The sequence below is a fragment of the Apostichopus japonicus genome, chromosome 13 (genome assembly GCF_037975245.1).
Source record: "Apostichopus japonicus isolate 1M-3 chromosome 13, ASM3797524v1, whole genome shotgun sequence".
NCBI classification, from domain to species: Eukaryota; Metazoa; Echinodermata; class Holothuroidea; order Aspidochirotida; family Stichopodidae; genus Apostichopus; species Apostichopus japonicus.
Window position 1 is genome coordinate 16,879,088 of NC_092573.1, and position 17,984 is coordinate 16,897,071.

At 40.3% G+C, this 17,984-nt stretch overlaps 1 long non-coding RNA gene across 1 annotated transcript; it reads left to right on the plus strand.

Moving 5' to 3' along the window:
* Positions 1-2,729: 2,729 nt before the first annotated feature.
* On the plus strand, positions 2,730-9,689 carry LOC139978855 (uncharacterized). Its single transcript, XR_011797035.1, has 4 exons — positions 2,730-3,216; positions 4,003-4,172; positions 4,826-4,983; positions 6,307-9,689. It is a non-coding gene; the product is annotated as an uncharacterized lncRNA (long non-coding RNA).
* The last annotated feature ends 8,295 nt before the right edge of the window (positions 9,690-17,984 follow it).

A 17,984-nucleotide genomic window follows, 5' to 3' on the forward strand; every position in this document is an offset into this window, starting at 1 on the left:
ATTACTTAGCAGGTATAACCTGTGCTGCATAGACTAATTAGATGGATTGTTCTATTGGAAGAGGGGTTGATTAAAGTAGCTACACAGCAAGCTGCATAGGGTAGACCCCCTACAGAGGTTTGGGTGCACAGGATTGGTGGAACTGTTTAGGTTACCATGGCAATCCTATACCAGGTAGAGATATTGTTCTTATTAGCTGTGTACTACCTGTGCAGTGGTAGCGTGTGGGTACAACTATATTGAAACCTTTGTTTTAATAATAAGTCGTAAGCTAGCTCCCTAGTTCATGCAGGGAAATGTTGCTAGTCTAGGGGTGCACAGAGGATTAAGATGTTAGAATAAATATTAGCACTTCTGTGTGCAGCTGTGTGGGTCATGTCAGTTAGTTTGGTGGATATGTTTGTTGGTCTATGCGTGAGTGCGTGTTATCTGTAGGTTGATTAGGTTTATCTGTTTATCAATAAATGCATGATGTTGCACTGAGGTTGATATGATATAACAGAGAGCTGTAAAGGACAATTATGTTCTAGATTAAAGGGTTGTAAATAAACATTGATATACCATATGACATTGTGTTGCTGTACTATTCATTTTGCTCTGAGTTTTGTTCCTTTCTACCCCTCAGGTGGCCTATATATTGGCTCATACCTAGGTCACCCGAATCCCCGGGGTAACATATATATATATATATAAATACAGGCGTGTATCCAGGATTTTCTAACCCGGGGGCGCGATCGAATTACTATCTAAGCGGAGCGCCACAGAAAATTTCTGGTTTTGATAGCCCCCAGATCACAGGAAATGGCACTTCTCGGGCTTGAAAATGATCAACAAGTTGTACACTTTGGCCTGAGAATCAAGTTTTCCCAATTGTTTTTTTCAATCCATAACCTTTTTCAAGATTGTCACCAGTCACACATCATGTTCGAACTCATCGCTTCTCCTGTGGATCATTGCTTTGGAAGGTAATACTACGTAACGGCCTATACAATACCCGTCAGCCCCACTTTTCAAGGTTTGAAGCCGATTACTTGTTCAGAATTTGAATAATAAATTCACTTCAAAACATATCCATAAATGTTGCACAAAATTTCATCTATGGTCAACCAATATAGAAAAAAAAAACCTTCAACCCCTAACAAACCGGTCAAAATGGCACGAGTAGAGGGAAGTATGATGAAGAATGTTGGTCAGGGAATTTTCGAAAATTCAGACACAGTTAATTTATTGTGTACAAATATTATAAATATAAAACTTCGATATCGTTAAAAAAGACACATATCTTCGCCCACATCCCCCCCCCCCTCCTTGGCTACGTGCCTGCGGTTAGAAATCTTGTAGGAAACAGGCTAAATGGAAACCCAGTGAACCCATATCGATGTGGATCATATATATGATTGTACGTTCTTACACTCATACACAAGAGATGTACAGACATTATGATAATAATCATGAGTGACAACATGCTATACGGTCACAGGTCACAGAAACGACGACGAAGAGTCATTTACCTCATGGAGCATGTGTTAGATGAAGTTTTAGCCACCGCCAAATAGGATTTGGATAAATAATCTCACGCATTATTTTCTAGTTATAGCTATAGCCACACAACAAAACTATGCCACCAAATATTGGGGGGATATTAGATACTGTATCCCCCACCTAAAATATGTCCCCCCCCCCCCCATGATCGCCGCTCATGGCTGCAACGTTCCGTCTGGCTGTGCCTGTGCGTCTGCGATGGAAAGGAGCTGATCGAGCACAGCTGCTATTGAATTGAACCTGTGCTCATCGATGCTCGCGTTAATCCGTTCTAAATTTCTCTTTGCTTTGGAGAAGACGTTCTTTCGCTGCAGAAGCATTCTCATGGCCAGTTAAGAGCCTCTCTACTTCGCACAAAATCCGAGAACTTCTGTCAATAACGATCTGTGCTTCATCAAGTTTACCGCCATCGCCAAGGTGAAAGTAACGCTACCCGTACCCTGTTGTCTCGTCTCTGTCATTTGCATGTACTGCACAGTACACTGACATCGTGTGCGCATGCTTGTAAGACGGGCTGCCACGGTTGAATTACTGATATCATCGTCACGGTTGAATTACTGATATCAGCAAATGATTTGTTGATATCATCAAATGAATTGATGATATCATCAAATAATTGTTGATATCATCAAATCATTTGATGATATCATCAAATAATTGCTGATATCAAAAATTATTTGCTGATATCACCAAATAATTGTTGATATCAGCAATTCATTTGCTGATATCACCAATTCATTTGCTGATATCACCAATTCATTTGCTGATATCACCAAATAATTGCTGATATCTGCAAATATTTGTTGATACCAGCAATTATTTGTTGATATCAGCAATTATTTGATGATATCAACAAATGGATTGGTGATATCAGCAAATGAATTGGTGATATCAGCAAATGAATTGCTGATATCAACAATTATTTGGTGATATCAGCAAATAATTTTTGATATCAGCAATTATTTGATGATATCATCAAATGATTTGATGATATCAACAATTATTTGCTGATATCACCAAATATTTGATGATATTATCAAATATCGAATAAAAAGTAAAACGGCTTGCCATACGGCCGGTGTAGCAGTACAAACTGTCGCAAATATTCCATATTCAGTATAAACTGTCCCAGTCCCACTGGGACAGTTTATACTGAATTTACCAGTACATTTAGTCTCCCGGACCTTTTGTACAAGACCAGTTGGTACAGACTGTCTCCCAGGACAGTTTATGCTATGATGAAACGAGGGGGGACATTATTTGTTGGTCGCATATTTGGTTGTAAATTGTGTCCCCCTGAACACTACGTCCGCATTAGCATGTACGTTCGAGTAGCAAAAATTTAATTAGTAATGGACTCTGGCAGTATCCGTATTATTAGCAAACTGTCGTATTTCGGCTTCCGTATATTTAGCAGTAAAGTCGTGCGACAACTAAAAATGGAAAAGCTAACAGAAAACGTGAGACAAATTGCAGATATTCTAAGAGATGAGAGCTATCCAAGTGGGTTTACAAGAATAAAACAGAGAAGGATCTTACGGAGACAAAGTCAGTCTTTCAGACTGGCTGAAAATGGAACTCTTGCATACCGAAAATAAAGGAAAGTTTTGCTATCTAGGGCTTCTCAACTCGCCCAAATCGAGGCAGCTCTTACTGACTAGTGACATCTATAAGGTAATGTCTGTAACTTACAGTATAGGATACACAATATGGTATTGGTTGTTAAATGGCGAACGGCCATTCCACAGTTAAACTATAACCAGGCCTCTAGGACTGATTGGTTCACAAATCATGATATTCTTTTACCACGTTTGGTTAGTTGTAAAAACTCATTCGCAAAAGTCAAGCAATTGCTTATGCAACATTATAATCAGTTGTATGCTTGAGCAAAGTTGTTAGGGCCTATTTCTTTTCGTTTTGTTTACCCAATTGTCTTTTGTGAAAATTATTATAAATTTCTACCTTTTATCGCCCTGCCTATCATAAAAGATAACAACAGATCACTAATGCTTACAGAGCTAGTCTGGTTTGCATGCATGGGACACTATAAAATGCTATTATTGGACTATAGCATATAGCCTAGCCTACTTCTAGAGGAAAGTGGCACTAATACTGTACATAACAAATTCACGTTCATTAATTTTGGTTGGTAAGAACAGATATTGAAGGCCTGATAGTACTTTTTTAGGTTTGGCATATTCTCTACATATGCCAAACCTCACTGCAGAAGAAAACTATATCTATAGACCCAAATAGTGGCCATGCAATATGTACAATAATGGGAATATTCCATTTCAAACACCGATATAGAGTTGTAATTCAATTTTAAGGCACTTCAGCTAGAACTACCAATCCTGCAGCCCATATATTTGTGTGTGTTTGTTTGTTTGTTTTTTTTGGGGGGGGTGGGCAAAAAAACATGATATCTCCTTGATCATGAATTTTCTTATCTCTTTGAAGGTGTTCATCTTTGCATAGATAAACCAGACAACAGACTATGTCTAGATTCTATTGGAAAACTATCAACGTTGATGTAACAAGTTATGTTCAACAGGATGTCAAAGCGTCATTGTCCTGTAGACCTACGAACAAGTCTCCATAGCATTCCTGTAACTGGATTATGGAAACAGGTAAATTCTCAATCTGTTTTAATTGCACAAGATGTCCGCAGTATGCAGTGAAGGTTTAGTATAGTTAATGTCACTCTTTCTGGACAAATTCAACATTTAAAAGTTTAAAGGTAGTCTGTATTGGCCCTAAATTTTGGCCACTTTAATTGCTAAAAGTTTTCAAAAAGTACTTTCCAAGGGGTAATAACCCTTTAAATTGTGCTCAGACATTCTAAATGATGACACGAGATATTGAATGTCCCAGTGAGGTAAATTTCCTCCAGGGAAATAAACATACTAAAAGAATTTTGTCCATAGTGAAAATTTGGCATATTTAAGGCCTATACAGCACACTCTGGCCTAACTGCAGAGCAACCATCAATACAGGAATATAATTGTAAGTTGCAAAAAGTGGCGTATCATTTTTCTGGTTTAGTGGTTGAAGAGATTGTAAATATATGGTACAGTATGGTGTAAGTTACATTTTCATGTTTGCAAGGTAAAAATAATTGGCCTAAATCCACCAACACCCTGTTTCGATCAGATATCCCACTGTTTTTATCTAGATCTGTGTACAGAATGAAGCAATGGAATAGAACAACAGTCAAGGCAAAGCCTGCAACTGGTATTTGTTTTTGAAATTAGCACCTAAATGCTGTCTTCTTTCTTAACAGGTTGGTGTAGATCTTATTGGTCCTCTACCAGTGACAGCTGCCAAGCGACTGTACATCATAACACTGTCTGACTTCTATTCAAAGTGGCCTGAGACTAAGGCAGTGCCTGAAAAGACTGCAGCATCAACTTCTTATTGCATTACTGATGTGATGATGAGGTTAGCATGTCTTAAAAAGTGAATAATTTTCTGTAGTTAGTTCCAATATGAATGGCATCATATCTGTTATTTGTACCATGCAAATAACTTGTAGTGCATGGCAGAATGCTGTGTTTGAGTATAAATTATTTCCAAATAGGTATTAAGCATACAGAAAGATCACGAAGGTAGGTGAGAACAGAGAAAGTGTACTGTAAATCTTTGCAGGTTAAGTCCCCATTAACAAGTTTATATGTACATAGTTTTTGTTCCTATATTTACTTGCAAAGTTTCCACCTTTGGTTCTTAAGTAGCATATAGCCTGACAATTGTCGTCATTTGATTTACATCCCCAAAAAGTGATTTTGGCTGGACATGTTTCACTGCAGCAGACACAGTTTATTTGTTCAAACAAATGATGAGTAAATAATTAAGACCACATTCCACAGCTAGACACCACCTATTGTGTGTTGTTTTTCAGAAAGGTGTTGGACAGTTTGATATTGTAACCACAGGGAACTTTTCTGTTTAGAAAGTGTCAACTTATTACCACTTGGCTGTTTTGACAGGAATTTCGACAAGATAAGAGAGATAATGTATCAACTGAGTTTTGGTACCATTTCTCTGTTAGGTCCGTTGTGGAAAATTGCTAAATGTGTTTGTGTGTGTGGTGGGGGATATTTCCTGAAACCTGGGAGAGGGACCCCTTTTTCTTTGGCATAATAAGGCAATGTTTAGGTCTCTTGATGCAAAATGATGTATAATAGTACATTTTACTATAATAATGGTAAGCTAGCATTATTTGTTTTTGCATTTGGGTCATACAGAGGGTGTTTTGAACCCCCCATGAATCCTGATTCAGGACAATTAATGTTTGATCGGCATTAAACAGTCATACCATGCACACATACATCAATAGAGCACCAAAAGGCATCAAATTTCTGTTGTATCCTAGCTTACTCTAATTTGATAAATTTCTGATATTAAATTTAATTAATATGCCCCAAAGTTGTATTGGCTCATGTGGTTAAAACTTTTCAGGTTTGGTAGTGAACTGTACAATATAGCGCCAAAATTATGACATGCAATCTCCAATTAATAAAATGGAGCCAGTAATCCCATAAACATGTAGGTGTCACAATAAAAGATCATCCAATTAACTCAATGCCTAAGCTTAGTTCAGTTGTACACTATACAGTCTACACTTAACCAACATGGTGAATGTTAATTATCTTTGTAGTGGAGCTTACACATAACTTTTCAAGATGATAATTTATTTTATATATGACTTACAGTGTGGTATTCACTACTCATAATATTGCTTTCAACTTTTATTTTGCACAGATTTGGTTGTACTGATATCTCATCCCTAACCACCAATGGAGGGAGTATGTATGAGGTTAACAGAAGACATGTCTAGACGATTTTCTTAGCAGTTAACTTGTTACCGACAATAATCTTGTCTTTCACTCTAACATATCATGAGAGAAAATTGCGTCGGCTGCTATACGTTTAAGCAAAGACAGGCCATTGACTTTTCACTGCCAGTCGTAGTCGAGGGATGTGACGCTCGAAATTCTTTATCACCTCATTACTTCATTAAATAACAAATAAGAAGGCGTGTTTCTTGGTTCTGGAAGTTGTGTTCAAGATAAGTTCTCATAGTAAAACATATAACCGACCATGTTCTTCTTCCTGTTGTAACTTTTGCTGTTATGGATTTCTGTGTAAGTCTTAACGAAAAACCCATTGGATATATGAGAATCAGCTATTTTATTTGTAATTAACAATCAAGATTAAATTTTTGACGGTATCAAGTTGCACATTAAAGCATTATATAGGTAATCCTACTGTTTGTGGAAAGCAGTTCAAGGGGGGAATTCTAATAGGGAAACTTCTGCATGGTTTTATTGAGGTCTTTACCAAACTCTAAAGAGGATGTTCTTCATGTGGATTATGAGAGTTTCAAGTACATATTGTTTGAAGAAGAGTGACAGTAGTATATCATTAATCAAGCAATACCTCCCTGCTTGAAGGATGCTCTAGAAAGCAGGGATTATCTTTAGTTGCATCAGAGCTACAAAGGGAGAGTCATCATTCCAGTTAAATTTCCCCATGCAGGGGGTAGGAAGTGAGGGTGGGCACACAACATCAGAGGGACATTTTCTCATTCCACAACCACCACTCGATATGCTATAAACCGATACACACCGGCCATATCACTTAAATATGATGTATGATGTGTTAGTATGTTATCAATACTATTTATTGAGATTGTTAATAGTTAAACGTGCTATAAAAAGATATGGGATGCCATTTAAAAATAGCATGTACAGACAGTGCCCCCCCCCCCAGGCTCCTACCTCCCAGATCCCATGTATAATCATTTTTCACTCTTTGCCCAGTCTGATATAGATTCAGAATATTGTGTTTGTACATGACTATCATCCAATTTCATGTTTTGATTTTTACTATATTAACTTTCTTTTAACAAACTTTTCTCTACAAGAATGACATATTTAAAGTGTGAGAAACATGATGAGACAAAAAATCTAGCATATTGCATCCTGCTCTGTCCTATTTGCTTTATTCTTTCCCTTGTTTGGCTTTGTTTTGTTTCCTGTATGTTTGCAGCTCTTTTGAAGAGGGTATCGTTCTAATATATCTTTTCTAATTTGAACCACTTTTGTCCAATAAGAAACATTCATAATAAGAAACAACGAACCTTTATCACTGGAATTGCCTGGAATGCCATTTGTCTATACAAATGAAAATTTGCTTCACGCATGGCCATCACAACGGGGCTTAGGGGGCAGGGGGTGGGGGAATGGCCCTCCACCTTGTTGAGAGGGAGAAAACCTTGACGATTGAGTGACAAAAATAAGGAAGGGTAAAAAAGTAAACAATAAAGTAGTAATGAAAGTCAATAAATAGGTGTCAAGCCCATACGGAGAGGGTTGGGGCAGTGTTGACATGTTCAAGGTCAGAGAAGTATCTAGTCCAGCTACTTCATGGTTGTTATTAGCAAACAAAAATATTTTGGAACTCATCACAGATAGGTCACAGACTTAAGAAGACCCCTCCCCAGGACACAAATTCGATAACTTACCATCCCAACTCCCCCCACGCCCTTATTCGTAACTTGAAAACACCCTCGGTTCCCGTCCTATAATGAGCTTTACGCACGGATGAAATTTCATATTGCCTAGGCAACTCTTGTAGACCCATGAAGTACAGTTACCATACTTGCCAAAACTTACCCACTGTGTGTTAGGGAAATACGGCAACAATGAAGTTTGGACTCCTAAAGTTCGTAATATTTTACCTCTGCAATTATCATTTTTTGTTGCTGTTGCATTCCCTATCCCGTACCCGCCCTCCGTTGGGAGGGGGGGGAGTTAGGTTTATACTATCCCTCCCTCTGTAAAGATGACTATGAACGCAATGTAGTTGCCGAATACAACATGCAACATATACGGAGGATGAAATAGCAGCAATCACAACAAAAACATGATTAACATCTTCTACAGATGGAAGACTTGTTTCTTTTTCTTCTTCTTTTTTTCCCCTTCTATTTTTTGTTTTGCAGCAACGCACAACGTCTCATTTATTTCCTGTAACATTTAACTCTGATGTATGCATCTGCTCTAATTATTGATATAATGAACTCAATTGCCTTTTGAATGTCGAAATGCTTAAATTTTATGCGGGACAAAAGATGCTATGAAGTATTTGCGGACATTCTGTACCAGGACATTTCGTCCGGTGGGACTATATTTGCTGTGAGGGTGGGACACAATTTTCAGCAGATAATGTCCGACCGGACTAAATATGCTGGTACAAAGTGTCCGCGGAGACACTTTGTACAGGGGGACACTCTGTACTGTCACACCGGCGTGCGAGTGAGCCATCTTGTAGGGCATATTAGCTTCAATGAAGTGGTAGATTGCATATAGTGGTTTCACATCCGAGTGCAAGTTCAAATATACTTCTTTGAATTTACCCGACTGATCAGAGAACTTTACGCAAACTTGCACGCAATCAGTCTAGAGCATCGCCCATGATGACAGACTCTTGGATGGACTTTGATGTGACCACGTGTAAAACATGAACACCACAATGTATGTACAGGCTAAGAGGTTGAACGTTCTTAATATTTGCTTTACAGCCATTGTATTCCCTGGCCATATTACCGGCTCCGTCGTATGTTTGTGCCCTCAAATTTGCTTTCGAAATCTGAACTCGAATCATTACATCCTGTAACATAGCCGAGCGATCGGTGCTGCACCCGTTGTTTCCTTCTGATTGTATAACCCAATTAAATCCTCTCTTGTTCTTTTCCAGAGATATATTGTGTCCCATCACAAATAATACCAAACTGAAGAGATTCCTCATTAACTTGTCTAACAATATCCCGCACTATATCACGGCCCATGATCTCAAGAATCTCGTTGATAATTACGCTGCTTGTATAATTAGTTTTTCTCGCCAACCGAGTAGCCAGGTTTCTATCATCTTCGCTACGCAAACTCACCAGTTTCTTGAACTTCCCGCTGTCATTTTCTTTCCCTCGCAAAGCAGAGCCTTCTGACGCCAAGTATCTGATCGATGTAACAATGTTCATTAGAGAGAGCACCCCTTGCATTTTCTTGGTCACTTAGACGTTGAATATCCGACTGTGTAATAATGTCCTATTTTCGTAAGTTCACTCGTTTTTCTTTAGCAGAGCGATGTATGTCACTTTTGTCATGGAACTTGAAAGCTTCTCGGGCTCTCTTCCAGGTTGAAAATCCATCAACGTCGAAAGCACTTTCACTGCGATGCAAGGGCGTCTATAGGAACCGGGGGGCTGGGTGGCGCCAGCCCCCAGTGAAAAATATGGGGGCGGAAGTATTATTCCGCCCCCCCCCCCCGCTTCGCAAGTCAGAAAACCCCTTTTTCATTTCCAAATGAGAAAAAAATCTCATTGGAGCACCAAATTGCATCTAAGGCCAGGTGAAAATGCAAAATTATTTACAAAATGGAGTGGTTGTTGAAGTGTGCTATAGGGATCAGGCGCGTATCCAGGGGGGCGTTGGGGGCGCGCGCCCCCCGGGTAAGAAAAAGAAGAGAGAAAAAAAAGAGAAGGAAAAAGGAAAAAAGAGGGGGGGGAAGAGGAGGAGGAGAGGAAGGGAGGGAAAAGAAAAAGAAGAAAGAGAGAAAAAGGGGAAAGGAGGGAGTAAAAGAAAAACGCCAAGACACCGGGAAGAGAAAGAGGAACAGTGACATCATTACAGCGCTGACCCCTATTATATACACAGGGTAGCCAGTGACGGATCAAGGATTTCGGAAGGGGCGTGTGCCTCACCCTACCCCTTACACCGACAACTCCAATTTTGACGTTTCTATTTTTCCTCTCTCACTCATGATCTATATATACTATATATGGTCCACCATAACGCGTGTGTGTGTATATACGCTTTAAACAATTGTAGAATTGTGCTAAGAAAACCAACTGTGGCTGGTCTCGAACTCGACCGTGTCGTCGGGGAACATGACGCATTTCGGGAAGGGGGCGACTGACCCCCCCCCCCTTCAGCATATTTTTTTATAATATCGCTATAAATTTCAAAATAGAAAGTGCTTAGATGCAACTTACAAGGCCTGGGAAGTGTAATTTCCAGCGATCTGGGAGGCATTTTCGGCCAAAATTTGCTTGTACGCTTCGCGCCAACTTATGGTGGCGCTACGCTTAGATAATTTGCCTACAGGCTTCGCCCCTACCTTGGCAAATTCCTCGCTACGCGCCTGTTCGATTTTTTAAAGCAGACATCAGATATCACATCATATCAGTGAGCATGAAAATGGCGTTCCAGGATGAACAGCCTCAAAATTGTCCGTCTTGCCCGAAAAAAAATAACCAACATTTTTCGCGCGCTACGCGCGCGTTCAACATGGTAATGTCAATATCATATAAGCAAGCATCGGTTATTACATCAGGCGCGTATCCAGGATTTTCTAACCCGGGGAGCGCGAATTACTATCTAAGCGGAGCGCCACCATCGGTTGGCGCGCAGCGTACAAGAAAATTTCTGGTTTTGATACCCCCCAGATCACCGGAAATGGCACTTCTCGGGCTTGAAAATGACCAACCAGATGTACACTTTTGCCTGAGAACCAAGTATTTTCTCAAAAGTTTTTTTTCCATCCATAACCTTTTTCAAGATTGTCACCAGTCACACATCATGTTCGACCTCATTGCATGTCCTATGGATCATTGCTTTTGTAGGTGATTCTACGTCACGGCCCACAATATCCGAAAGCCCCATTTTTCAAGGTTTTAGGCCCATTATTTGTTCAGAATTTGAAAATTCACATTTCTCGTGAATAAAATCACTTGAAAACATACCCATAATGTTGCACAAAATTCAATCTATGGATAACCAATATAAAAAAACCTCCTTGAACCCCTAACAGACAGGTCAAAATTGCACGAGTAGAGGAAAGTATGATGAATAATGTTGGTCAGGAAATTTTCGAAAATTCCGACACAGTTAATTTATTGGTGTAGAAATATTAAAACCTCTTATAATGGCTATTATAAAACTTGGTTGAAGGAACAGAAAAATAGCAGATATTTCCTCCGATATCAGGTATATCGAAACTGAACACTTACACACATAGGCGTAGGTCCCGTAGGACCTCCCCCCGCAACCAAATTTTTTCCAATTTTTTTCGGACACCTACTGAAAGAAAAATAAATAGCAATGAATAGCTTAAAAACTATCTCCGTGGTAATTAAAATAATGTTCTAAGCTTGGCCGACAATACTACTGTAAAAGAGAGTTTTTGTATGCTTTTTCTCCATCTACATAAGATATTTCGTTGTTTACATTAGCATTTGGCGGTATACTGTGCAACTTTCACGGACCGTGCGGAACACGATGCCATGCAATATAATGACCGATGTTTGCTTATATGATATTGGCATCGATAATATGTTGGACGCGCGCGAAAAATGTTGGCTTTTTTTCGGGCAAGTCATTACAACCCCCAAATCCAATTGGGCTCCTACGCCTTTGACTACACACATAGACAGTTTTTGAGGCTGTTCATCGTGGAAAATGCATTTCAATGCTCACTGATATGATGTTATATCTGCTCTTTGCATTACAAATTCGAACAGGCGTGCAGCGAGTAATTGCCTGCAGGCAAACTATCTAAGCGAAGCGCCACCATGAGTTGGCGCGAAGCGTACAAGCAAAATTTTGGCCGAAAATGCCTCCCAGATCGCTGGAAATGACACTTCCCAGGCCTTGTAAGTTGCATCTAAGCATTGTCTATTTTGAAATTACTAGCGATGTCATAAAGAAAATTTGCTCGGGGGGGGGGGCGGTCGCCCCCTTCCCGAAATGTTCCCCGACGACTCGGTCGAGTTCAAGACCAGCCACAGTTGGTTCCATATAGCACAATTCTACAATTGTTTAAGGCGTCCATACACACATGCGTTATGATAGACCATATATAGTATTTATATAGATACATTAGTGAGAGAGCAAAAATGGAAACGTCAAAAATGGAGTTGTCTATGTAAGGGGTGGGGTGAGGCGCACACCCCTTCCGTAATCCTTGATCTGTCACTGGCTACCTGTGTATATAATAGGGATCAGCGCTTTAACTATGACTGTTCATCTTTCTCTTCCCGAGGTCTTGGCTATCTTCTACTTTCTCCTTTTTCCCTCTTTTTTTCTTTTTCTTTTCCCTTCCTTCCTCTCCTCCTTTTCTTTTTTTTCCCCTCCTTTTTCCTTTTTTCTTCTCTTTTTTTCTCTCCTCTTTTCCTTACCCGGGGGGCGCGCGCCCCCAACGCCCCCCCTGGATACGCATCTGTACATCGCATGCCATCGTGTACCGTACGGTCAGTGAAAGTTGCGCAGTATACCGCGGGATGCTAATGTAAACAACCAAATGTCTTATGTAGATGGAGAAAAAGCATGGAGGTCAAATTATGTCAAAACTCTCTTTAACATTAGTAATGGCGAATTATGGGCTGCAGCCCCCCGCCTCCTACGCCTATGTGTGTAGTGTTCGGTTTCGGAAATATCTGCTATTTTTCATTTCCTTCAACCAAGTTTTATAATAGCCGTTATAAGAGGTCTTAATATTTCTACACCAATAAATTAACTGTCTGAATTTTCGAAAATTTCTGACCAACATTCTTAATCACATTCACTCTGCTCGTGCAATTTTGACCGGTCTGTTAGGGGTTCAAGGAGGTTTTTCTATATTGGTTGTCCATAGATGAAATTTTGTGCAACATAATGGGTATGTTTTGAAGTGAGTTTATTCACGAGAAACGTGAATTTTCAAATTCTGAACAAATAATGGGCTTAAAACCTTGAAAAGTGGGGCTGACGGATATTGTGTGACGCGACGTAGAATCACCTACAAAAAGCAATGGTCCACAGGAGATGCAATGAGGTCGAACATGATTTGTGACTGGTGACAATCTTCAAAAAGGTTATGGATGGAAACAAAAAACTATTGGGAAATACTTGGTTCTCAGGCAAAAAGTGTACATCTGGTTGGTCATTTTCAAGCCCGAGAAGTGCCATTTCCGGTGATCTGGGTGGTATCAGAACCAGAAATTTTCTTGTACGCTGCGCGCCAACCGATGGTGGCGCTCCGCTTAGATAGTAATTCGCGCCCCCGGGTTAGAAAAACCTGGATACGCCCTGGGGATGCACCGGTTATCCGGTCCGGCCGGACTATCCGGCCGGATAGTGAGCAATTATCCGGTTCCGGCCGGATATTTTTCAAAATCCGGCCGGATCTTTTTCAAAATCTAGCCGGATCTTTTTCAAAATCTGGCCTGAATTATTCCTTAAAAAGGTGTTGGTATTAACTTAAATCAATGTAAACTATTTCCAAAAATTAATAAAAACATTCAAAGTAAGGAAAAATTTGGTTTAACATGTTTAATTTAATTTTCTCAATGGTCTGACCCACTGTTTCTAAAGATCAACCAAAATAATACAACTACTGCATTAATATGAAGCTATATACAACAATACAGTTTGCAGTGAAATCATTTCTTGCAGCCTTCATCAGTTTAATATTGTGCAGTTAAATTAGACCATTCATATACTTTTCAGTCAAAATACTGTTCCATTGATTCTTTACTTTCCCATTATTGTTGGCATTCATGTTTTCTCTGAAGTTTTATTTGTGAAACAATCTCTCATATGGTTAAATACGTCTGAATTGTTTTTAATTCCACAAAAACCACTTCATCTTATAGTTCCTTCTTAAACAAATTTACATACTGTCAAGCTTGTCAACAATTATATTGTAGTTATTTTATTAAAGAATGTAGATTACACCACTTCAAGTCATATTTAATCTCATAAATTGGGTCTTAATTTCACCTTCTTTATAATATGCGTATACCTCACCTAAGATTTGCTCCTTGTTTCATACTTCTACTTCTTATTAATGATTTTCTTTTGTGTAATGAAAAAACATCCGGTTCCGGCCGGATTTCCTGTACTATATCCGGCAAAATCCGGTTCCGGCCGGATCCAAAAATTTGGATCCGGTGCATCCCTAGTGTGCTATATTGCACCAAATTGCATCTGAGGCCACCTGGAAATGCAAAAAAAATCCAAAGGGGAGGGGGCCACCCCCTCCCCCAGGCCGGCCATCAGTCTTCAGCCCCCCCCCCCCCCACACTCAAAAGTACCTTCCTACGCCACTGCTGCGATGATAATTTGCATTCACTAGCTTGTCCTGGACTGCTTTGCAACATATATAAAATAGTACCTTGTTCAAGTTAGAGTCACAGTGAATCCATGGAAAGTCGGTAAACCAGTCGCGCTGGAAAGTTAAAATCTTGGTCCTGTTACCAGCTTTGCTGCCCATTTTTACGGTTTGTGTGAGCATAAAAGTGAAATCACTTGGTTGATAAGGTTGATCTGTCATTCGATTCGGATCTACCCACCTTCCTCTTCGCACGCCAGCTCGAAATTTCCAGTTAGGAGCCCGAAATCTGCAGTTGGTAGAAGAGGAGCTGTCTAGCTTGACGCCTGTGGAATGCAGTGAACAATCGGTCCGATTCGTGCGTGTAATCCGCCATTGCGCACATCCCCCTCCCCTCTTCCTATCCCTGGCCGGTCGGTCACCCTATTCTAAACCCTGGATCCGCTCGGTACAGTGGGCACATTGCGGTACGGTACGACTTGTAGTCACTGGCGGATCCAGGGCCTTTGTTTGGGAGGGGCCAAAGTGGCATTAGAGTGATATGGGGGAGGGGTATAAGGGGAGGGGTGCCCCCCTCCCCTTTGGAAAATTTTCTATTGCTGAATGCCCTCAGATGCAATTTGGTGCGACAAAAGTGTACAATGGTGATGTTAATTCACTTCTAAAAAAAATGTTTCCCAGGTGTAATTTTCTAAAATATTTATAAAACAAAGTTGGGATCATCTTTCTCAAGAAATTTTATTTCTCATAGGTTATAAATTTCTTACAACCAGCCTGTAACTGCAAATGGTGTTAAACTGTAAATCCTCTTGCTCATACATTTACATAGCTCCCAACTCTTGAGAAGGCAAATGCTGGTCCATGCCACGAATCGCCGTCCTGAGGGGTATAAGGGGAGGGGGTGTCCCCCTCCCCTTTTGAATCTTTTTGGAATCCTGGTGATGCCTACATGTAAAATGGTGGCACTTAGAAAGGCTTTTGTCACCCAAAATTTTCTGAGAAATATGCATTTTTTTGTGTGTAACATCAATAAATTGAATAGTAGGTGATAATTCATTCTTTCCCGTGGCATGAAAATGTTCGCTGCTCGCCCCAATGAAAAGAAATATAGGCTAATTTGAGGTTCAAATGATGCTGTAAAGGAGGTTTTATACTCTATTATGCTAAATGCTAAAGAAATGATGGTTGCTAAGTCAAAATTTGATGCAATTTTTTTTATGTATACTTGACAATTACAATGCGGTTTTTTCGGACGCTTGTGCGCGTCAGCGGGTTTGGGTGTTAGAATGCGGGTCTAATTCCCGCGAATTGCGGGTCAGTTGGGAGCTCTGCATTTAATTTTAAACCAGAAAACGAAAAGGTTTAGACTAGTCTACCACTGCTATTCCTCTCGATTTTTTTAATTTCCAATCATATGATTTAGCGGATGTTCGGAAACACTTTTTGGCTCACCTTTGGGGGGGGGGGCCATGGCCCCCTTGGCCCCCCCCCCCTTGGATCCGCCAGTGCTTGTAGTGCGTTCCATTTGCACATAACAGTTCTCACTCGTAATCACAACTCGTGAAGTGGAGATTTGGATGTCTACCTCGAGTTCACGACTTGACAATAATATGGCGGATTGGAAAACAGCAGAAATCGAACTTTGACAAGCAGTGTGCACAAATTTGCAGGTAATTGATTTGTGATGCATTCGATGGTGATCGAAGACAGTCAACGTTAGGCCCTTTTCATTAAAATTTGACAAATAATGTGTTTTGGAGGAATTTATGGAGTTCCAGCAGACGATCACTGAGACCGACAATAGTGGGGTGACGTCATAGCCAAGCATCGTTTTGCACAATATGTACATTGCTGCAATGGAACGGTTTTTCCTAATGAACGAGTGGTGATCACAGTAAACACGAGACACATGGAACGGAACAAAAGTCATTTGCCCCCAACCAAAACGGAATAGGAACTATGATTTTGCACAACTAGACCCTGTGGTGTCATAGTAATCGCTTGACGCTTGGACACTTAAACTTAGTCCTGCCCATTCTTTTTAGCCAAAAGTATCATTTTTTATCGGTATTTGGGTCTACATGGTAAGATTTAAAAATCCTACTTACCTCTGGTTTCACGATTCATATGAAATAACGTCTTCAAATGTCAATAATTATTCATCTTCAGAAGATCAATCAACGATTTGTTTCAAAGAATGTGCTGGAACCAGTGTTCCACTTTTCACATTTCGAAATGATCCTCACCTCTCCTGAATTCTGCTGACCATTTCCCGAAACAGGTTTCAAGTCGTTTATATAATATTCATATCTCTTATCTATATTTTTGTATGTCAGCTTCAAATGATTTCGGTTTCAAAATTTTATCTTCTCAAAATATCTCCCGAAATTGACCAAAACTTGAGGTAATTCAACTGAAAGTGGACACACCGCAGGACGTGAAGCTAGCTCAAATTGCCAACACACAGTGTGAGTTGTTAACGATTGTTTTGTTCGCACTCAGTCCGTTTTGCTGACCACAATTTACTTCGTGTATAGATTATGTTTCATATGATTATATGTGTTGATACTTCTGAGGAGAAGTCACGCCTAAAGCCTAGCGCCCACTATGCGACCGTTTTCTGCGAGCTCTTGGGATCAGTGTGTGCGTCCGCGGTCGCCGAGTTCTCCTGCGACCGAGTGCGAGAATACCTATATATACCTATACCAGGATATATTGCTTTCCAGCGTATGTGCCGTGAAATTTTCCAGGAACTTTTGGAAAAGGTTGGACCTATAATCGAGAAGAAGACAACCACGATGAGATCCCCCATACCTCCACAATTCCTTCCTGTTGTCCAACCTCCAGGACAAGGGCAGCCCGCCTGGCTCGATCGGCATAGAGTTCAATATAACAATAAATTATACATAGACTGACTGCGATGACGTTATGCATACAAACAGCAAACCTAAACACTTGGAGCCGTGTGTACAAATGAGCTCCTTTGTAGCCCTCGTCGCAAGCAGTTCGCTGATTGAAAAGGCTGCAAGTTTGCCTATACTGTGTTAGCGACAGCGGCCTCACGAGACCAACTATTGCACACTTGGCAATCGCTCTTGCGACTACCTTGCGACCACTTGCGGAAGTCGCGAAAGTTTTGAACACGTTTAAAACTTTGCGACCAAATGCGATCTTGTCTGCGGACAGCGATCACCTGCAACCACCTTGCGACCGATCCTCGCACACTTGGCGACTTCAAATGTGTGTCTGGAACGACGAAATGATGAGAACCGCATCAAATTACTAAA